This window comes from Acomys russatus, unplaced genomic scaffold, assembly GCF_903995435.1.
Source record: "Acomys russatus unplaced genomic scaffold, mAcoRus1.1, whole genome shotgun sequence".
In the NCBI taxonomy this organism is placed as follows: domain Eukaryota; kingdom Metazoa; phylum Chordata; class Mammalia; order Rodentia; family Muridae; genus Acomys; species Acomys russatus.
The window spans coordinates 1-24,280 of record NW_026131594.1 but is presented as its reverse complement, the minus strand read 5'-3'; the positions used below and the strand labels follow the sequence as shown (position 1 = coordinate 24,280).

General features: G+C 36.8%; 1 pseudogene; it reads left to right on the top strand.

Moving 5' to 3' along the window:
* LOC127186311 (activating signal cointegrator 1 complex subunit 3-like) overlaps positions 1–17,652 on the top strand; it is a 47,857-nt pseudogene extending 30,205 nt beyond the window's left edge.
* Positions 17,653–24,280: the final 6,628 nt, after the last annotated feature.

Below are 24,280 nucleotides of genomic sequence, written 5' to 3'. Positions count from 1 at the left end.
CAAACGTATTAAACCATCTTTTAGATTCAATTTCTTCTTTCTTTCTTGTAGAACTTCACAGGTAAGTACTATATTTCTATAATTTATCCCATCCCTCTAACTCTTTCCGTGCCCCCTCTATTTCTCTCAAATTCATGGCCTCTTTTTTATCATTGTTACATTTTGACACATAAATATATAAACACACACTGCTGAGTTCAAAGACTGACAATATAGAATTGGATAACTAACTAATTGGAGTTTGATTCCTGGGGGATATGGATTCTTCCTCTCAAATTTTTTTTTTTTATTTTGACATATCTACATATCCATAATGAGGTGCTTTAGAAATACGAGTTTTAAGTCTAAATGTGACATTCAATTTCATCTATATACATCTGAGATACATAGCCTGAAAGTAATTTTAACTGTCATTTTAGTGCATCAGAATTTAGACTTCAACCTGTCAAATCATGTTGGCCTGTAAAAAGCTTCACATTTTAGAGCAAGTTCAATTTCAGATTTTCAGAATAGATATGCTTGCCTGACATGTGTGTGTGCCTGTCTCTGTGTCTGTCTGTTTGTCTGTCTTTAGCATGTAATTCCATCTCATTGATGATTTCTGGCCATAGTTAGACTCATTTGCTCAATATCCATAGCTGTCTCTATATAACAGTGCTAGAACCACTGTTCTTCACTTTGTTCCTAAGTGAAATATTTTCTTTTCCTTAAAATTCTCTTCCACTCATATATGTAATTTATTATTAGCAGTTTAATAGTTCCCATATGAAATATCTCTGAGGTAGATCCATTTAAAATTTTAATATAGAAAGGAAATGCAAAGTTTCCAAAGTTGTTTTTAAAGCAAATTTTAAAATATTCAGACTTTTTCCATAAATGGACCATAAATTTCTGGACGGATTAGTAGTGTAGTTGTATTTTAAAATCTGTTAATGCACTCAAACAGATGTATGTAGTAGTTTGAATAAGAATGGCCCCCATAGGCTCAAATATATGAATGTTTAGTCTTCAGGGAGTAGTGCTACGTGAGAAGGTTTATGAGGTGTGGACTTGTTGGAATAAGTTTGGCTTGGTTGGAAGAAGTGTGTAAAAGGGTGGACCCTAAGCTTTCAGAAGTCAAGCCAGACCCAGTGTGTCTCTCTTGCTGCTGGCTCTATGCAGAAATCTCACCTACTTCCCCGACAACATGTCTGCCTGTATGGCTCTTTGCTTCTTATGATGACAATGGAATAAAGCTGAAGCTGTAAGCAAGCCTCAAATAAATGTTTCCTCTTATAAGAGTAGCGTTGGTTATAGTGTCTCTTCATAGCAACGGAGCACTAAGACAAAATAGGAACGATTTTTGATAGAATGACATCATTTCCCTCTCTTTTCAAACACTACCAAACACTTTCCACTCCTTGCTCTCTTTTAAATTTATGCCTTCTTTTTCTTTTAATTGTTGTTGGTGTATTTCTAAGTATATAAATACTACCTGCTACATATGATGCTGTGGGGGGGGGGTGTTTGTGTGTGTCTTTAGGGATGACCATTTTATTTTGGATTATCAGGTGGTGTGCTCTTTCCTGGGGAAGACTTATTCTCTCACCTTTCACATTCTTTAATTGCTTTTAGTACTTTGTCAAGGATTGAGGCTTGTGAGCTTCCTCCTTCCACATTCACATGCATTATTGGTGTTATCCTTGGGACATTACTTTTAGGCAGCCTTGTTGTTGAGACTTCATGGGTATAGTTTCTGATAGTTCTAGGAGATTCAATCTCACAGAAAACTCTCTGTTCCCTTGCTCCAACAGACTCTCTGCCTACCTCCTCTGCAGTGATACCTGAGCCTTAGATGCAGAAATTATGTATAAATAGATCTGTTGGAACTGGGCTCTACAACTCTACATTTTGGGTGGTTGTGCTTGTCTGTTTCACATAGAAAAGGAAGTCTCAAAAAATAAAACAAAAAAGGTTATATTTTGTTTACTAATTCTGGAGTGGTAATCTTGCAAAACTAGAAAAGTTATAAAAGAAAGCTGTGCAACAACTAGATAAAAGTGTTAAAATATTCTGGCCACTATGATACAACAACCAATAGTTAAAATAAGAGTAATTGAACATCAGAGAGTACTTGTAGCCCATAATATCAATCTCTAATATTTATTTGTAGTAGATGTTATAAAATTATAAGAAAAATATCTTTAGAACAAGAGATTTTTAAAAATACTTTATTGATTCTTTGTGAATTTCATATAATGCCAGCTAATCCAACTCATCTTCCCATCCCACCATATCTGCCCTCTGCTCTTGCAACCTCCTCCCCCAAATAAATCAAACAAACAAATCTCCTTGTGGAAGCAGAGGTGTGTCACATAGATCCCCCACTCTTTTTTCTGTTTTTGTTTTTTGTTTTTGTAAATGTTCATTACAATGTTACAGTAAGTCACTGGCCAGTAAGCAGAGTGAGCACAGTAAGCAGAGGCTTCTGGCTTCTGCTACACTATCAATAATATACCCCTACTGGGACTTCTCTCAGTATCTTGTCGCTGCCCTGTGTCATAGAGATCTTGAAGCTTTTGTTCTGGAGGACCATCCCCTTCATTCTTGCCCACAGTTCATAGATTGGGGTTGATGTTGGGGTGGGCCAACTCAAAGCTCCAGATCTAAGCTTGGGTGCTAGTGAAGTTGGTCAGCCTGATAGCTCTCCTGTGCTCACATCCTTGGACTGGTTCACCCATGTCCTTACCATTAGGGCCAACTCTACTGTGCTGCCCAGACGAGGTAAGGATCTGCTCTTCTGAGTGCTACAGCTAGCGAGGGGCAGGCTCAGTTTTGCGTAGCCCTCATATGCATAGCAATTGGTCCCAGGTGACAGCGGTAGCTAGGCAGGCATTGTCTCCAGCCTGTTGTACTGCCTGCCCATGCTGAGTGTACCCTGGTGGGGTTGTCTTGGTCATGGTCCTCCCTTAAGGCATTATTTTAAAGTAGAAGTAAAAATGTTGAGAAATTTAGAAAGCACACTAAATGGATATAAATCTGTGTTTCTATCAGATTAGCCACAATGATGGGGAATATGATTTAGAAGCATTTGCTTTTGTAGTTCATTCCTGGAAATCTAGTTTGTGGAAACAGTAGAATAAACTTAAAGACATATTACTGCCTATAATCATTGAAGCCTTTTGTTTTCCAAGACAAGGTTTCTCTGTGTAGCCATGGCTGTCCTAGACTCACTTTGTAGAACGGCCTTGAACTCACAGCAATCCACCTGCCTCTGCCTCCCGAGTGCTGGGATTAAAGGCGTGTGCTACCACAATCGGCACAAAGCATTTTTTTTTTTTTTCAAACAACCAAATCGTTTGGAAACAACCAGGATGTTCTGCAATAGGAGAAATGATTTGGTAAATTGCATTCCATTTGTCCAAGAACATGCTACTTTGCAGGCTAAAAAATTATAAATAAAATAAAATAAAATAAAAAGATGAGGCAGAGCCACATGAACTGAAATTCAAAGATACCTATATTACATTCTTTATGGAACAACAGTCTGTCTTTTTTTTTGTAGAATACAATCTAATTTTATGACATCAAAAAGTGCAATATGTTTACATTCAATCACTATTTTATTTAATGAATTTTATTAAGCTCCAACTGTGTACTGCCTAAATACTTCCAAGCACTATGAATTTAGTGCTAAACAAAATAAAGTTCTTGAATGTATTTTCGTTTTAACTAGACATAGATTGTGGTACATTGTTGAAATTGTTTTGTTGAAATTGTTTTTATAAAACAGTGTTTGTTTCTCTTAGCTTATTTCTTAACCAAGCTATCACACAAATAATTGAGTCTCTTTTATATTATTTTTTTAAAAATTAAGCTTCACAACACAATCTTGAGCAGTTTATGTCTATTCTTAACCCTCTGTGTTATTTTGTAGTACTCCCAACAAACATCCTAGGGATATTTGTACTTTGTAGCTTTCCTGGGCTCCAGCTCCTTCCTCCTGATCTTCTTTGGACCTCTACCTATGGCTGAATCTCTTGCTTCTTCTTTTAACTCCTCCTCTCCTGGCAGGCAGGAAGTCCAGCCCTACTCTCTCTCCTGCTCATTGATTAGCTGTAAGCTGCTTTAATATATATGTCAGGGGGACAATTGAGGAGCAGAGTTTACACAATTAGGCAGGAAATCAAATTGTAAACTTCATAAACCTTATGCCTACAGTACATGTCTGAATGCAGCTACAGGAAGCTCAAATGTGTTGTTTTACAGTAAAACTGGAATTGGAGGAATATTTTTTTTTCTTTTTTTTTTTTTTTATTAATTTATTCTTGTTACATCTCAATGTTTATCCCATCCCTTGTATCCTCCCATTCCTCCCCCCCCCCCATTTTCCCATTATTCCCCTCCCCTATGACTGTTCCTGAGGGGGATTACGTCCCCCTATATATTCTCATAGGGTATCAAGTCTCTTCTTGGCTACTTGCTGTCCTTCCTCTGAGTGCCACCAGGTCTCCCCCTCCAGGGGACATGGTCAAATGTGAGGCACCAGAGTATGTGAGAAAGTCGTATCACACTCTCCACTCAACTGTGGAGAATATTCTGACCATTGGCTAGATCTGGGAAGGGGTTTAAAGTTTACCTCCTGTATTGTCCTTGGCTGGTGCCTTAGTTTGAGCGGGACCCCTGGGCCCAAATCTGCCTATCATATTGTTCTACTTGTAGATTTCTCGGACCCTCTGGATCCTTTTATTTTGCTGTTCTCCCATGCGTCTCTCATTTAGAGTCCCAATAGGATGCCTTCCCCTCTGTCCCAGTTTCCTGGTAAGTGAAGGCTTTCGTGGGACATGCCCCTTGGGCTAGTATGCAGATATAAGTGAGTATATACCATTTGATTCTTTCTGCTTCTGGGTTAACTCACTCATTATGATCATTTCTAGCTCAATCCATTTATCCACAAATTTCGGGAATTCCTTGTTTTTAATAGCTGAGTAGTATTCCATAGTGTATATGTACCACAGTTTCTTTATCCACTCTTCTACTGAGGGACACTTAGGCTGTTTCCATGTTCTGGCTATTATGAATAAGGCTGCTATGAACATGGTTGAGCAAATTTTCTTGTTGTGTGCTGGAGCATCTTCTGGGTATATTCCAAGGAGTGGAAGAGCTGGGTCTTGAGGAAGCCCTATTCCCATTTTTCTGAGATAGCACCAGATAGATTTCCAAAGTGGCTGTACTAGTTTGCATTCCCACCAGCAATGAAGGAGTGTTCCTCTCTCCCCACATCCTCGCCAGCATGTGGTGTCGCTTGAATTTTTGATCTTAGCCATTCTGATGGGTGTAAGATGGAATCTCAGAGTTGTTTTGATTTGCATTTCCCTGATGACTAAGGAGGTTGAGCATTTCTTTAAGTGTTTCTCAGCCATTTGATACTCCTCTGTTGAGAATTCTCTGTTTAGTTCCAAGCCCCATTTCTCAATTGGGTTATTCGGTTTGGTGGTGTTTAATTTCTTGAGTTCTTTATATATTTTGGATATTAGACCTTTGTCAGATGTAGGGTTGGTGAAGATTTTTTCCCAGTCTGTAGGCTGTCGCTTTGTTCTCTTGACAGTGTCTCCTGCCTTACAGAAGCTTCTCAGCCTCATGAGGTCCCATTTATTAATGGTTGACATTAAGGCCTGGGCCGTTGGTGTTCTGTTCAGGAAGTTGTCTCCTGTGCCAATATGTTCCAGGCTCTTTCCCACTTTTTCTTCTAAGTGAGTTAGTGTCTCTGGTTTTATGTTGAGGTCTTTAATCCACTTGGATTTGAGTTTTGTGCAAGGTGACAAATATGGGTCCAGTTGCATTTTTTTACACATAGACCTCCAGTTAGACCAGCACCATTTGTTGAAGATGCTATCCTTTTTCCATTGAATGGATTTGGCTTCTTTGTCAAAAATCAAGTGACCATATGTGTGTGGATTCATATCTGGGTCTTCGATTCGATTCCACTGATCAACCAGCCTGTTGCTGTGCCAGTACCATGCTGTTTTAATTACTATTGCTTTATAGTACAGTTTGAGATCAGGTATGGAGATTCCTCCGGAGCATCTTTTATTGTACAAGATTGTTTTAGCTATTCTGGGTTTTTTGTTTTTCCATATGAAGTTCAGAATTGAACTTTCAATGTCTTTAAAAAATTGTGTAGTTATTTTGATAGGAATTGCATTGAATCTGTAGATTGCTTTTGGTAGGATGGCCATTTTTACTATGTTAATTCTCCCGATCCATGAGCAAGGAAGATCACGCCATCTTCTCAGGTCATCTTCAATCTCTTTCTTCAGAGTTTTGAAATTTTTTTCATACAAGTCCTTCACTTGCTTAGTTAGGTTAACTCCTAGATATTTTATATTGCTTGTGGCTAATGTGAAGGGTGTGGTTTTCCTAATTTCTTCCTCTGTAAGCTTGTCATTTGTGTATAGGAAGGCTACAGACTTTTTTGAGTTAATTTTGTATCCAGCCAATTTGCTGAAGGTGTTTATCAGCTTTAGGAGTTCTCTGGTGGAGTTTTGAGGGTCACTTATGTACACTATCATATCATCTGCAAAGAGGGATAATTTGACTTCCTCCTTTCCCATTTGGATACCCTTGATCTCCTTTTGTTGTCTTATTGCTCTGGCTAGAACTTCGAGTACTATATTGAAGAGATATGGAGAGAGTGGGCAGCCTTGCCTTGTTCCCGATTTGAGAGGAATTTCCTTGAGTATCTCACCATTTACTTTGATTTTGGCTATTGGCTTGCTGTATATAGCCTTTATTATGTTGAGGAAAGTGCCTTGTATCCCCGATCTCTCTAAAACTTTAAACATGAATGGGTGTTGAATTTTATCAAATGCTTTCTCTGCGTCCAAGGAGATGATCATGTGGTTTTTTATTTTCAGTTTGTTTATATGATGGATTACATTGATGGATTTCCGTATATTAAACCATCCCTGCATGCCTGGAATGAAGCCTACTTGGTCATGATGAATGACATATTTGATGTGCTCCTGTATTCGTTTTGCAAGTATTTTATTTAGTATTTTTGCATCTATGTTCATAAGAGAAATTGGTCTGAAATTCTCTTTCTTTGTTGAGTCTTTGTGAGGTTTAGGTATCAATGAGACTATGGCCTCATAGAATGAAGTTGGTAATTTTCCATCCATTTCTATCTTTTGGAGTAGCTTGAAGAGTATCGGTATTAGCTCGCCCTTAAAGGTCTGGTAGAATTCTGCACTGAAACCATCTGGCCCTGGGCTTTTTTTGGTTGGGAGACCATCGATGATTGCTTCTATTTCTGTAGGGAAAATGGGACTATTTAACTTGTTTATCTGTTCTTCACTCAACTTTGGCAAGTGAACTTGATCAAGAAAATCGTCCATTTCCCTTAGATTTTCAAATTTTGTGGCGTATATGCCTTCAAAGTAGGATCTTATGATTCTTTGAATTTCTTCAGTGTCTGTTGTTATGTCTCCCTTTTCATTTCTGATTTTGTTCATTTCAATACTGTCTCTCTGCCTTTTAGTTAGTTTGGCTAATGGTCTGTCTATCTTGTTGATTTTCTCAAAGAACCAGCTTTTGGTTTTGTTGATTCTTTGGACTGTTTTCTTAGTTTCTAATTTGTTAATTTCAGCCCTGAGTTTGATAATTTCCAGGCGTCTACTCCTCTTGGGTGTTTCTGCTTCTTTTTTTTCTAGGGCTTCCAGTTGTGTTGTTAAGATGCTTATGTGCGATGTTTCCAATTTCTTTTTAAAGGCACTTAGTGCTATGAATTTTCCTCTTAGCACTGCTTTCAATGTATCCCACAAATTTGGGTATGTTGTTTCTTCATTTTCATTGAATTTCAGAAACTCCTTGATTTCTTTCTTTATTTCTTCCCTGACCCAGGTGTCATTTAGCAGAGAGTTGTTTAGTTTCCACAAACGTGTAGGCTTTTTGTTATTTCTGTTGTTGTTGAATTGCAGCCTAAGAGCATGGTGATCTGATAGGATACAAGGTATTATTTCAATCCTCTTGTATCTGTTGAGGCTTGCTTTGTGACCTACGATGTGATCAATTTTGGAGAAGGTTCCATGGGGTGCAGAGAAGAAGGTGTATTCTTTCTTGTTTGGGTGAAAGGTTCTATAGATATCTGTTAGATCCATTTGACCCATGGCATTGGTTAATGATGTTATTTCTCGGCTTAGTTTCTGTTTCAATGACTTATCCTTCAGTGAGAGTGGGGTGTTGAAGTCTCCCACTATTATTGTGTGGGGATCGATGTGTGGTTTAAGCTTTTTTAGGAGATCTTTTACATATGTGGGTTGCCCTTGTATTGGGAGCATAGATGTTCAGAATTGTGATGTCATCTTGGTTGACTTTACCTTTGATGAGTATGAAGTGTCCTTCCTCATCCCTTTTGATTAATTTTGGTTGAAAGTCTATTTTGTTCGATACTAAAATGGCTACACCTGCTTGCTTCTTGTGACCATTTGCTTGGAATATTTTTTTCCAACCTTTTACCCTGAGGTAATGCCTTTCATTATGGGTGAGATGTGTTTCTTGGATGCAGAAGAATGTTGGGTCTTGTTTATGTACCCATTCGGTTAGTCTGTGTCTTTTTATTGGAGAATTGAGGCCATTGATGTTGAGAGATATTAATGACCAGTGACTGTTAAGAGTCTTAATTTTGATGTTGTTTCCAGTCGAGCGTTTGTGTAGTTGTGTTTTTGCCATGGGATAGTTATCTATTTCCTGGGTAGTTTTGGTTGTAGCTTGACCCTTTGGGATGGAGTTTTCCTTCTAGTACCTTCTGTAAAGCTGGGTTTGTGGATAGGTACTGTTTGAATTTGTTTTTGTCATGGAATATTTTGTTTTCTCCATCAATGGTTATTGATAATTTTGCTGGGTAAAGTAGTCTGGCCTGGCATCTGTGTTCTCTTAGGGTTTGCAGGATCTCTGTCCAGGCCCTTCTGGCTTTTATGGTCTCTGCTGAGAAGTCAGGTGTAATTCTGATAGGTTTACCATTAAATGTTATTTGGCCCTTTTCCCTTGCAGCTTTTAATATTTTTCTTTGTTCTGCATGTTTTGTGTTTTGATTATTATGTGGCGGGCAGTTTTTCTTTTCTGGTCAATTCTATTTGGTGTTCTGTAGGCCTCTTGTATGTTTATAGGCATCTCTTTCTTTAGATTGGGGAAATTTTCTTCTATGATTTTGTTGAGAATAGTTTCTGGGCCCTGGAGTCTGATGTCTTCTCTTTCTTCAATGCCTATTATCCGCAAATTTCTTCTTTTCATGGTGTCCTTAATTTCTTGGATGTTTTGTGTCAGGAGTTTTCCAGATTTGGCATTTTCTTTAATGGTTGATTCAATATCTGTGATTGTATCTTCTAGCCCTGAGATTCGTTCTTCCATCTCTTGGATTCTGTTAGAAAAGCTCACCTCTGTGTTGCTCGCCTTCTTCTCTGAGGTCTCATGTTCTCGTTTTTCTTCTGTCTGTGTGTTTATCATTGAATCCATTTTCATTTTCAGATCTTGAACTGATTTTTTGATTTCTTTCATCTGATTTTTTGTATATTCCTGAGTTTCTTCCATTGCCTCTTTATAGGTCTTCAGAGCTTGAACCGTTTTAGTTATTTCTTTCATCTGGTTGTTTGCATTTTCCTGCAATTTTTCCAGTTCCACTCTATGTGCTTCTTTTATGTCTCTCACCTGTTTGTCTGCGTCTTCCTGCATTTGATTACGAATTTTATTTGTTTCCTCCATTATCATCCTCATTACTAAGGATTTGAGGTCATTTTCTTGTATTTCCGTTGTATTTGAGTTCTCTGGTTGGTTTTCTTTGGGATAGCTGGAAACTGGAGACGACATGTTGTTTTGGGGTTTTTTGCGTATGCTTTTTCGTTGTCCTTTAGACATCTTGCCGTCTTTGTTTTTGTTGGGTAGCTTCCAGAGTTGAATGGAGGGTGTCTGACGATAGATTCACTTGTTTTCTTACGATTTCCCTAGGCTGCGAGCTCAAAGCTTCACTGGTGTGGATGTTAGGAGGTTAGCCCTGTTGTTCTGTTCTCTCACAGCCAGTGATCCTCAGTCCCTCTCTGCTGTGGATCCTGCAATTGTTCTGGGTCTCTGAATGAGCGTTGGGTCAGGCCAAGGTATCCACAGCCTTCTGTGTTCCCTGCCAAGTCCAGCCAGGAGCACTGGGACCGAACCACGGGCAGAACTCAGCTAGATTCTCAGGGCCAGAACCGTCTGCCAAGCTCAGCTAGGGATTTTGGGCCCAAAATGCACACAGGGCCCAGCCAGAATTTTTGGGCTGGGACTACGCACCAAGCTCCACTAGGGCCTTTTGGCCCAAAGTGCGTGCTGTGGTCAGTTATTGACTCAGGGCCCGAACTGACCACCAATCTCAGCCAGGAATTCTGGATTCAAACTGTACACTGTGTCCAACCAGAGTCTTAGAGCTGGTGGAACCGAGAGCTCTGTCCAGCCTGTGCCACAGCAGGAGAACTGCGGCTGCTCTGAGTTAGCGCCAGTGGTGGAACAAGTGCTCCGCCCGCAGTGTGTCCCCGCAGGGGAGCTGCCGCTGAGCTTAGGTGGTGCCTAGGATGGAACCGAGCACGTCACCAAGCCTGCGCCACAGCAGGAGAACTGTGGCTGCTCTGAGTTAGCGCCAGTGGTGGAACAAGTGCTCCGCCCGCAGTGTGTCCCCGCAGGGGAGCTGCCGCTGAGCTGAGGTGGTGCCTAGGATGGAACCGAGCACGTCACCAAGCCTGCGCCACAGCAGGAGAACTGCGGCTGCTCTGAGTTAGCGCCTGTGGTGAAACCAAGTGCTCCGCCCAGACTGTGTCACCGCAGGGGAGCTGCCGCTGAGCTGAGGTAGTGCCTAGTGTGGAGCAGCGTGCTCAACTAAGCCTGCGCCACAGCAGGGGAGCTATGGCCACGCTGAGTTAGTGCCTCAGGCAGAATTGTTTGCTGGGCCGGGCCAATACCCGGGACTCTGGGGCCGAACTGTCCGCCGAGTCCAATCTGGGTCCAAAGGCTCCACGCGACCCAAATCCTGCCGCGAGTCCCCTCTCCCGCAGCAATTCCCACCAGCCACCACACCAATCGCCTCCACCAGAAGGCTATGAGCTGCAAACCTCAGCCGCCGCTGCTGGTGCCGCTGGTGCTGCCGCCTCTACCGCTGCCGCTCCGATCAGAGAAAAACCACGCTCCTCCCGTGTGCAGGGGCACGCAGGTCCTCCGCACCCTGGTCCCTCCGAACCGTGGAGCACTCCTGCTGCCGTGATGTTCGGACCTCGGTGTTCCTGGTTCAGAAATCTGTGCAATTCCCTGAATTGTTCACTGGAGCCTCCAAACGTGGTCCACACTGCTCGCCGCCATCTTGGATCCTGGAGGAATATTTATGATGTCAGTATATAAATGCACCCACACTAGTACACCTACATAAAGTACAAGATCTTGAATGGTCAACCTGAAAGTCAGATATTATCTAATACAATTTCAGAATAGCTTCAGACATGCATGTGTACACACACACACACACACACACACACACACACACACACACACACACACATACACACACAGAGTCTGTAATTGCTGCTACTTTCTCTAAAACTTCTCTTCCTGGAACCCCTGTTTTCTGCCCCAAATTTTATAGCTACGAGTTTAAAAAGAAGTTTTCAGGACATCTTTTCCGTCAAAGAGAGTGACTTTGATCCTAGTTTTTTGTTTTTTTTTTTTAACTTTTATGCTTTCATATTAAAGAGTTGGTTACTTTTTCAGAGAGCCATGGTTTGTAAATATGTACAGTCCACATTTATTTGCGATGAGCCACATTAAGAGTCCACTCCATCAAGCTAAAAGCATCCCACAAATAAGGGCTTTCTTGCAATTGTAGAGTTTTAGAGGCCAAGTAAATATCAATCTACACATTTGTGGTCATATGTTCAGAATAGGGAGACTGAACTAGCCTGACTTCAGCTTCCCATACCGTGTGGAATCGCTACCACTTTTTCTTATGGCTGTGTATACTGCATCATGTATGCGGTTATACTACATATAATTCATTTCAGAGAACATACCAATATAGAATGTATTCCACCCTCCATTGTCATCTTCATAATGTTACCAGTTTTCAATTGTTTCCCACACTTTATTCCCTTGTACTCCTAAAGAAAACAGATTTCTTGGATAGATATTAAAAATTATTCTGGTCATCTTTAATTTCTACAAATCTGTCAGCTACTCTGGGTTCCAACCGCTTGAAACTTTTATCTTTATAGCACATTGACTCTATATTCTATTTATAACTAAACTTACTTGAGGTGGAATGTTTGTGCAGTTAAGGCTTCAAAATGACAGTTATAAAGTGACTTTACTCTTGGTTACCGTGTGCAAACATTGGTTAAAAATACTTTTTAAAATCTGTTACATACTACTTTTATAATTAAAGTCATCACTCTGCTTTCTACATACAAAACAGCTGTCTAAAATAAAGGGGAGGTTTTTTAATACTGCTGTACGAAGAGTAAATTATATATTGTGTTCCTTCTGTTTATACTTGAACAATTTTAGTATTTACTAATGCTTAATAATCATAAAACTGTGAGGCACCAGAGTTCGTGTGAAAGCCATACCCCACTCTCCACTCAACTGTGGAGAATATTCTGTCCATTGGCTAGATCAGGGAAGGGGTTTGAAGTTTACCACCTGTATTGTCCTTGGCTGGTGCCTTAGTTTGAACGGGACCCCTGGGCCCAAATCTGCCTATCATAATGTTCTACTTGTAGGTTTCTAGGACCCTCTGGATCCTTCTACTTTGCTATTCTCCCAGGGGAATAAGGGGAAAATGGGAGGGAGGGAAGAGTGGGAGGATACAAGGGATGGGATACCATTGTAACAAGAATAAATTAATAAAAATTAAAAAAAAGCAAAAAAATCATAAAACTAGCTATACTTCATCTTTTCATTTTCTGTATTTCTCACTAAATTTTTAATCTCCTTGATATAAATGTATCTTTGATTCTCATATATTGCCAAAGTACTGATGTTCTTGTACTGTGGAGAGTGTGATATGACTTTCTCATGTACTCTGGTGCCTCATATTTGACCATGTCCTCTGGAGGGGGAGACCTGGTGGCACTCAGAGGAAGGACAGCAGGTAGCCAAGAAGAGACTTGATACCCTATGAGAATATACAGGGGGAAGTAATCCCCCTCAGGAACAGTCATAGGGGAGGGGAATAATGGGAAAATGGTGGGGGGGAGGGAGGAATGGAAGGATAAAGGATACAAGGGATGGGATAAACATTGAGATGTAACAAGAATAAATTAATAAAAAAAATAAATAAAAGAAATGAAATTAAAAAAATAATTCGAATTAAAAGCTCATTACTGTTGTGCCTGTGATTACCAGATGTTTCCAGTAGATGGTAGTATTTCACATCATACTTAACCAGACTCCTGATAATGTGAGTAGTGCAGGTCGCTATTCCAATTCAGTGTCACTGGTGTTCATAGTCAGAAATTGAATGCATGATTAGGGGCTGCATTCACAGCACACTGTAAATGATGGGAAATAAGATAAATATGTAAGAAATTATAAATTGTTTCACTTAGCAACATTAAACTAATTCTTAACTTTTTATCAATGGAGACTGACTTCAAATTTAAACTTTATTAGATAGTAATCATAAAAGTTTGCTATAAAAAGCTGTAGGTTCTATTATCATCACTGCTCCAGCCTTCTGCTGTGCTCACCCCGCTTCCCAGGAAAGCTAACTCTATACTTTCTGGGCTAATGATAAAGAGGAATCTGCATAACATGATTTTTGTACTATTTAGCAAAGAGTACATTATTCATGCCTCTTTGTGATTGCTTTAAATTGTTTGAAATTCTTAATCAAGGTGAAAATTTGATGTTTGTTTTTGCTGTTTTATATAATATTTCTTTAATGAAATTAGATTCATGTATGATACTTCTTTCCTTGTATGTGTGTGCAACAATTTTCACCCAATTCCATCTGATTTTGATCCTCACATTTGTGCTTCAAGTAGTCGCTATAAGTGTAGGTCTGTGTGGTCCTCAGTACTGCATCACATAATTACCATGGATTATGCCATCACACAGAATAGGTGGGTGGATGATTCTAGAACTATGAAGGTATCCAAAATGGCCTGCTTTGCTTATTTCGGTGTACCTCCAAGACTGAACAAACTTATCAGTCTTTACTTTTATATATGGTATCATAGCAACAAAGTAACATGTTAATTAACAAGTATGTGGAAGTTTTTGATCATCCTTTGGGTTTTTTGTTGTTGTTTCACACATAATCAGAATTTGACCTTTTTTCTTTTTTTAAAGTTCGGGTGGGTGTTTTATTTTTTTAGACAATAATAAGGATCAAACCCACGGCCTGGTGTATATTAGTCCAGCCATCTACCCGGGAGCTAAGTTTACAGCCCAAATTTTTATAATTTATTAAATGTATATCATTGTTATAAAGCTCTTACACTTATTTAAAGTTAATTCCATGAGTTTTAATGATAGTAAATAAAGAATACAGTGTGTGTGACAGGGGGTTACTAGGCAAGTAAATCACTGATTTATATAGCCACGGCCTACAACTGTTATCTCTAGTTTTAAATGGTAAGACCTTCTGTTGATATCTACCTCATATCCATTTACTGCACTATAGATTTTAGTAGCTCGTATTCATGGGATATGCAGCAGTTCTTTTTGGTTAATATATATAAATCTTATTTAATTAAATAACTTTCCATTGAAATTACTCATACAGGTTGAATCCACACAGAGTATGATAAGAATTCTAGGATTATCTGCAACCTTACCCAACTACCTTGATGTTGCTACATTTTTGCATGTTAACCCCTACATTGGACTTTTCTACTTTGATGGCCGTTTTCGACCTGTACCTCTTGGACAGACATTTTTAGGAATTAAAAGTGCAAATAAGGTAAGAGTTCACTTTGATAGTTATACTTTTAAAAGAAACACTTTTTATTGAGATTAAATACTACGAGGCACCACTTTCATAAGCATACAAGTATGGTTTCAAATGAAGTCAGGCACACTTCTCAGTGTTGGTAGTAGAAGTGCTCCGACAGGAAAGTTCTGTGGTAGCTCACAATATTCTCAACATGTATTTTCTATTTTTAGCTGTTAAAAGTTTCAAAAAGTTATTTTGATTTAGTTGAAGGGCATTATTACAATAATTAAAACTCTAAATCAGTAATGTATGTTTTGATATAATGTTTACTTAAAATAAGAAATAAGGCTTTTATATGCAATTGAAAAGTAATTCATGGTAGCATCCAATAAGGGAGAGTTGTGCTTAAGAAAATATGTTTTAATTATCATATTCATTGTGTATATAAGTACTTTTTCTAACATTCTATATAGTACTTTAAAAATAGTTGTTCCTTTAATGGTGCTGCCATATGCATTTATACTGTTGGTATTCTTATTATAGTTTTATAATAAGATAAGTAAAACTTTACTTAATTATTCTTTTTAACTCAAATTCCTCCATAGAAGAAATAGTTTCAGGGGAATATTCACAGTCTTTCTTACCTCTTTTCTAAAAGAGAACAAATTGAAATTTTATTATGTTAGGCCAAACTTGACCTTTCACTAATTATATTAGATTTTAAAGGACAAGTTTATTAGTAAAACAGCCAATTTTGCCTCATAACTATTAAGATGTTGGATGAAGGCTCGGTAAACTGTTTTTTTAAAATATTTAACTATATGCATGTGAATTCTGGTGCGTGATGGTGCCAGAGTTGTCATATCATCCTGGAGTTGAAGTTACAGTGTTGCTGATATGTATGCTGAGAACCAATTGCTTATGGTCTTAACCACTAAACCATCTCTCTGACTCTAATACTCAGTCATTGTTATTGCAACAGATACTGTGCAGAAGCTTCATGTTGTGAAAGAGGCATTATGGCTGGACCTATGGGTCAGTGGATAAAGGGCTTGCTGCAAGCTACAGTCCAGCAACTACATAAATGCCAGGTCAACCTGGTCTCCTGCCTATAATCCCGTCACTTAGGAGGCAGAGACTAAGGCTACTACAAGCTGGCTAGGTAGACTAGCCACATGGTTGAGCTCTGGATTCAAGAGAGAGACCCTGCCTCGGTATATACAGTGGACAGTAATCTAAGAAGACAACTAGTGTTAGCCTCTGACTTCTGTATGCATATCCACAAAATATACATGCACAAACATGATAGCTTGCACACCAATATATAGATGGCAAAGAAAATACTAGTGAGCTACCTCTCTAATTTTATGGCTTCTTTTTATATTTATGGGAAAAAAGTGTAGCTTTATGATACGGTAATAATTGTGATGTACATATTTAGCTTTCATCATTTGCTTCAAATGATTTGGGGTACTATTAATACTCGTTATTTTCCTATCATTTCTCAAATATATAGTTTATTATTTAGTTTATTTCAGTATGTCACTAACATGCACGTAAATATTTTTCTAGTTTTTTTTTATAGATTTACAAATTAAATTAAAGCAGATAACTGTCACAGAGATGTATTAAAAATATTTCAAATACATGTAAGCCACCTTTAATCTTTCTTTCAGTGCATCATGCAATTTCGTAAATCACTTAAAGCTAATCCAGTGTTTTCTATAGCATTATGCTAGCATTATACTTACCAAAAAATGTTGAGTGAAGAAATGGTATATTTTTGAAAGTTTAAAAATTTGGCCATTAAAGGAATTTACATACCATAATGTGAATAGTAAATTATGTTTGATATAGTTACAGATTTATATATTTTATATTATTAGAAGTTTTTAGTTTTACATTAATTTGAAATAAACAGTTGGTGTGAAGATTTCACCAGGGTTTTAAGGTGTCTTATAACCAGTTACTAGAAATTTCACTGAAAAATTCAAGATATAATCCAGTTGTTATCTTTTAAGAATATGAGAAATGGTAAGATGGTATTCCTGATTTGCAGTGAATTGAAGATAGAAAAAGATAGATTTGCTTTCAAATCACTGGTGAAATATATATTATGTGATCATCTCATCCTACTTCGAAGATGATTATTGTCATATGTTTTGCATGTTTTAAAGTTTAAAGTGTTTACACCATTGATTCAATTTAAACAGTGAATTAACTTCTTTCCTTAGGTTATTCTTTGACATTCATCCTGTGTTCTCTCATTTTCACATATATATGAACCTGCATTTTTCATGGAATGAGATAGGAAAAAAGTAGCCAGAACAAGTTTTTGTTTTTTCTTTTTATAGGAAAAGTAGTTATAATGTATTCTATCATATCTATAGCTAGCTGGCATATTACCCACAAAGACACTAACTTTTAAAACTTAATATTCTTTGTACTCTGAAACTATGGTTGAGGAACTTTATTTGTATTCTGGCTTTATATATCTGTTTGTTCTATGTTAGGTACTTATATTTAATTTGTTGCTTCTGTGGTCTAACTTAGTCTGAATGCTTTTGTAGTGACAAAGTTTCACTTGGAATTTGAAATTTTCTATTGTCTAATTTTGTAATTTCATGTTTTAAAATCTTTAAGATGCAGCAGATGAGTAACATGGATGAAGTATGCTATGAAAGTGTTTGAAACAAGTAAAGGCTGGACACCAGGTACATTGAGCTTATTATATTGTTTCTATTAAAATGCTTACTGAAAAACTATAGTTTTCAATATTCACTTAAGTTTTGCTGAATTCTGAGTTTTATTTCATATTTGTTTTTAGTCTAATGGGTAACTGTATGAGTCATGTAAATATTCTTACGTGATATCCATATCCTAATATTGATAGGTCATGGTCAGTTGTCTCTCTTACATAAATGGGTAGTCAGTCAATCAAGAGAGTTGATTTTTTTTTTCTTTGTTTGCTTTAATTTTTTTTTTTCTGAAATGAGGTTTCTCTGTGTGTTTTCCATTTTAGTAAATATTCAAGAAAAAGTTTGGCCTTTATATTTCTGTTTCTTTTAATCTTTTAAAAAAAGCACAAACCTCAAAACTAAATTCTAATTCATATTTTTTATATATTGTTAAGTTCTTTAATGATGTAATTGCTACTATTTTCACGAAGTATATTTGAAATATAGTAAGTAAACTTTGTATTGTTTAATTGTGCTTCAAAGTTCAGAAGTTGGGTCTGGGGTATGGTTTCATTCATAGACCACATGACCAGTGCACTTGACACACTGAGATCCAGCCTGGCCTAGGGAAAAAGAAAAAGAGAGTTAAGCAGACTTGTTTTTATTAACATCCACATCGTCCTAAAATTTTTTTAAGAAAAATAATTGAGTGTTAGTGTTGTTTTTATATAAAAATTAACCACTATCTCTTTTTATTGTTTTTTTTGGGGTAATTTATTTTTATTTTGTTTGATTTAAGAAGCATATTTCTCTGTTAGTCCTGGCTGGCCTCAAACGTAATGTTCTGTGTGTTCGGATTTCAGGTGTGCACACCCATACCCAGCAGGGTGATTTTACAGAAGGAGCTCTATTTATTTATTTATTTATTTATTTATTTATTTATTTGGCAGTACTTCCTTTTGTGACCTGTGAGCTGATTTTTTCTGACCATCTTGGATTTTTACTTTTTTAAGAGGTTCACCATATCTATTCAGTGGCTGGTACTTTATTCGACAACTAAAAATCATTTTTAAGAGTGTTCAATGAGCTGGGCACGGTGGCACACTCCTGTAATCCCAGCATTCAAGGAGGCAGAGGTAGGCGGATCTCTGAGTTTGAGGCGAGCCTGGTCAACAAAGCAAATCCAGGACAGCCAAGGTTACACAGAGAAACCCTGTCTCGAAAAACCCAAATCAAGCAAAAACCAAACCAAACCAAACTAAACCAATGAATATGCAAGAAAGAAATGCTTTAATAATTTCTCAAAAATATTTTAATGGCTCAACTTATAGCCTTCTATGATTTCAAAATCTGCATATACATTTCTGTTGGTGAAATTATAATGTAATTACAACATATCTGTCTTTCCTTTCTTTCCCCCAGCCCCTCATATAAATCCCTCCTTCCTTTTTTTCTAATTAGTTGCCTTATTTTTTCATTAGTTGTTTTTACATATATATGTATGCAGGAGAACCTTCAATGTATTGTAGATCCCATTCTAAATAAAATGCTTAAATATTGTTTTAAATAATAGAAGTAGAAATATAAATATATCATTGTGAAATAGACAGTGTACATGATCTAATGAGCAAACCAGAGAGTGAGCAGTCTTCCACTATAGTTTCTGCCATAGTTCCTGCCTTGATTTTACTCAATGATGGATTGTGACCTGGAAGCATAACCCAGATACACCCTTCCCTCCCAAGTTACTTTTGTTTAGAGGCTTTTATCACAGCAAAGAGATAGTGTTAAAACATTCTGTTACCCTCGAATTAAATAAATTTTTTCTATCATAGTTAGCACTTACTGGCTAGATAATTGGTATTGTCACTCATTGACATTCTCACAGATCTGTTTTTACACACTTACCCTGAAGATAGTTGGAATCAAGAGGCTTTTAAGGCTTTCATTTAAAATAGCTTTGTAATTGCATATAACCTATGGAAATCTTCCCACACGCTTTAAATTTTCTCTAGATTTCTTACCATATCAAATACATGATAAACTCTGTAAATAATTTTTTTACTGTATTGTTTAATGAAAAAGGCTAAGATGGAAATGCTTTACGTATTCATAGAAGTTGGAAGGGATTTCTTGAGAGGTGTTATTGTTAAAAATATGATTTATAAGCAATTTGTTATACCCATGATACAGAACTCTTTATAAGGAATTCACAGATTAGTATGCAATGAGGCTGATTGCACTTGCCATATTATTATAGAACACAGGAGTGCTTCTCACTGGAACCGATCATTTTGTAGAGTTCAAATAGTACAATGTTTGCACATTCTTTATTTGTGAGGTGGATACCTCACTCATAAATACATATGCCTGTATATAAACATGCATATAAAACATATGTAGTTGTCTAAGTGATATAAGTAAGGTTTTTATTGCCAGTACTACAGCCGTTTTATGGGCATTGGCTGTAAGCCGGTCATTTTTCCAGGATTATAGCTATTATACTGTTTATGCTTGTTCTTCAGATATAATTATTAGTGCTAATTTGTAATATGATCACTAATTCAAAGTATTTTTTGAAAAATAAAATACAGTCTTAGGAAAAGTAACCTTTATCCTTTCTATTGTTCGATAAAATTTTAAGTAAGTGTTGTTCTTTGGAGGAATCTAGGAAATTTTTTTGTTTTCGCATAGTTCTCACACACTAGTAGGGTCTAAGGTGTCTCCTTACGAATCATGTTTTACAAAGCATAGATAATTTTTGGAGATGTGAGTAAAAGGGTTTTTTTTTATAAAACTGGTTTTGTTTCTCTTACTTTATTTCTTAACCCAGGTATGGCACAAATAATTGAGACTCTTTTAATAGTACAAGGCTTGACAACACAGTCTTGAAGCAGTTTTGGTCTGTTATTTGTCTTAGCTTTCCTGGGCTCCAGCTCCTTCTTCTTCATCTTACTTGGACTTGTAGCTGTGGCTGAACCCGCTGCTTCTCCCTCTAACTCGTTCCCTGCTTTATCGACCTAACAGAGGGACAATTGGGGGAGCAGAGAGTTTACACAACATTTAGACAAGAAATCAGAATTTAAACTGCACAATGACATTGAGCCTACTGATATACAGATGAGGTCTCATTGCCGCTACGTTTCTTTTTTTTTTTTTCTTTCTTTTTTTTTTTTTTTTTCCAGTGTAAATTCACTCACTGCTTTAGTTCTTCTCAAAGAAAAGTTCCTGAGGACAGGCTCATATTCTAGTAAATTCACATGAACTATAACCTATACCAAATTACATTGTCAACATCATTCAGAAGAAATTTCATTAGTTTTTAAGCTTCTGGATCTTTTAATCTTTCAGGTCTGTTGTGACTACAAAATGTTTCTATTTACTTGGAAAATACAGGGTCTAAGCAAGAACAGAAAATGTGGCAAAATTGTTCTGATTCTGTTTTAGGGAATGAACTAAGCAAAATTTAAGCAGGAAAGCAAGCAATAAATAAACAAAAATATAATAAGTAAGCCCCATCCTTAATAATAAAAAGCTGAAAAACATTTACAACACAGCAATGATGAAATCATTAATAATTGAATAATTAAGTGTTGAGCTAATTAGCTTAATAGCTGTGGCAATTACTTTTATAGTCAAACTGATATATTTAGAATCACCTGGATTCACACATCTAGGAATGTCTGAGTGTGACTGCAGAGATGTTTAAACTATGGTGGGAAGATCTATCCCAAATGTGGGAGGAACCATTCCATGGGCTAAGGTTGTCTGAATCAAAAGTGGGAGAAAGGAGAAAGCCAGAAAGCTATAGCCCTTCTCCTTTCTCTGTTTCTTGGTTGATAACATGAATGAACCCAAATTAATCCTACAGCCATACCTTTAGTGGCATTGTGAACTGTATTCCTTTGAGCTGTGAGATGAAAAGAAATCTTTCTCCTTGAGTTGCATTTCATTAGTATTATTCTATCTCATGCAGCTGTGACATAGATAAATAGTATAATAGCAAACAATGTGTCATGTTATCAAGAGAAATTCATGTATCTCAATGATGGTGCTGTCCTTCATTAGCTATATGACAGTTTAAAGATGTTTTAAAATGTATGAGATTCATTTTTCCTTGTAACAAAATGCAAGTATTTAGGCACATGTCAAATAAAAGTCTAAGTAGATTCACATGGCATCTGAAAATTATAACCAGAATAGATTTTTTTTTCCTCTTTCAGACAATGAAGCTGTTTCTGTTGGTAGTATTACAAAGTCTAAGCCAGTTCTTTTATATTATAAACATTCCTCTGTGATGACTGTAGGTTCTTACATTAAACTAGTCATAATACAGCTGAATGTTCTTCGTAACTTAAATGGAAAGCTCCATTCTTTTCACTTCTTTGTGTTTGCTATACTATATGAATACCTATGGAGAAAGTGTCCAAAGCAAATCTCTCTTGTGTTCATCTTTTTAAGGATTGTCTGTTTAATTCTTGTGTTTGTAAACTAATCTGTGATTTAGCATGAGAAGTGATAGCATTCAGCTGAATGCCACTGCATTGTGGCTAGCACTGATAGTTGCACTCTGAGTATTTAGAAGGCAAATTTTGGGGTATTTTTTGTTTTTTGTTTTTGTTTGTTGTTATTGTTTTTTCCGTTGGTTGGTTTTGGTTTGCTTTGGTTGGGTGGGTTTTTTGGAAGCTGGAGTAAGCAATTTTTAACAAGTTTGGCAATTCTTGGTTGATTTCATTACAATGCTTGGTTTGTCATTTTAGTCTCTCTGGTACTGTGACTTGTTAAAAGAATTTCTTCCAGGGTCCTTTTAGTCTTCGAAGGTTCTTTCTTCCTTAAGAGATACCTTAAGTATGCATTATTTATCTGTGCTTTCAGAAGGTCAGCAGAGAAGCTCAGTACAGTAAAGTTGTTGAATTGTGTTTTTTCACTTTTGGTTAAAGTTGAAGTTAGTTTCTCTGTTGTCTCCAACTTTCTTTGTATTAAGTTCCAAATGACAATTTTAAAGTCATGAGCTTATATACATCTGTCTGTGAAAATGAAGAATATGTAGTTCAACCATTTTTAGTTCTCTAAAAAAGCAAACAAACACATTAAATCTTTAATTATAATCTTCTTCCCACTTCTTGCTGATTGGAAAGTCTAACTGTAAGTGCTCTCCCCCCACCCCCAAGAGACTTTCTACCAAAAATTTATTGTAATATAACCATAATAAATTATAGATTTATGGATTTTGACTATGGATCAGCGCTAGTTAGCTATCTAGATTGTAAGATTTGCTTCTGGAATTCTGACAGATCTAACTGCACATAAGCATGTCATCATTGAACAGTCAGCTATATATTTGATAGATGTGCCTTTCTTTATTGGTAAGGAAACATGTTAAGTTTAATTTTATTTTTCCCTTTCAGTGTAACTTACCAAGTAGTATGTAATAGTAATAAATATGTAAGCCTGTCTTTTCTACTCTGAGATAACTAATTAAGTTTCCTGGATCTACCTATGCTTCCTAGTTTCTAGTTTAAAATAATAGTACCAAACAAAAACCGCTTCAGTGAATACATCTGACTTGATTTGTTTCCTTCCTGTGAGAATGTCTGTTGGTTTGCTTTCTCTCAATACTTTTAATTTTATTTTATTAGAGCAGTTATTTTCAGGTCAATATTCAGACTGAAACTGAGGTTTGGTTTTTTGTTTTGTCGTTGTCGTCATTGTTGTTTTTAAGATCAATGATTCTCAACAATAAAGAGGCTTTCCTGCTAAATAATTAACATTTTTCTCTTAAATTTTTACATTGGAGTAAATTAGAATAGAGAAGTCCATGATCAGAAGCCATGCGACATTCCCTGTCCTTGCTATATTTGATGATTTTCAATATTGCAGGTCTTCTATACATGTTCATTCATGTACTTAATAGATTTTATTGTGTAACTTTGCCCTTAAAAGCATTGACAACAGTAGGAGGCAGTTGTGTTCCACTCAGGCATGTGTGCTGACAGATGGAAGCAAACCTTTTCCTGTTGATTTTCAACATTCCTACTCTGCAAGACTTCAAGCTCTTCTGGCTACTGGGAAATTAAAAGTTGGTTGATCAGCCTTTAATTTTGATCCATCTGCTTAAACTAATGAGATGTATCATTTGTAAGCTTCTCTTTTGTGTTACCAAATACAAGTACAGCTTTATCATTCCTGTTAATAATCCCCCCTCCTGTGTAACTTTGCAGAATGGGAAAATAATGATGCCTTAATTCTATTGATATTTTCCTGTTTACACCTTTGTTACAATGATAGGAAGACAAATTAGGTACTTTCTCCAATTATACTTAATAAGTGAATTTTTCTCATCAAACTGAAAAAAAATTCAGATCTTTATTTAGTACTTTCTCATCCAAAAATCTACCTCCTATTTAAAAGGAGAAAAGACTTTGTAAAATAGGACCCAGGAACTTCAGCTTGGGTTAACTAAATACCAGTCTTTATTTGTACAATATGTACATCTTACTGTTCTTTTTCTTCGTTTGTTATAGTTGCTTTTCTATTGAGTTTTAAGAAAAATCTCTTAAGATTGAGTATAACTTGAATTTTCTGTCTAAAGAGAATGATTTGGGTGTGTCTCTCTGTGTGTGTTGTTTGTGTGTGTGTGTGTGTGTGTGTGTGTGCTGTGTGGGCCGCGCGC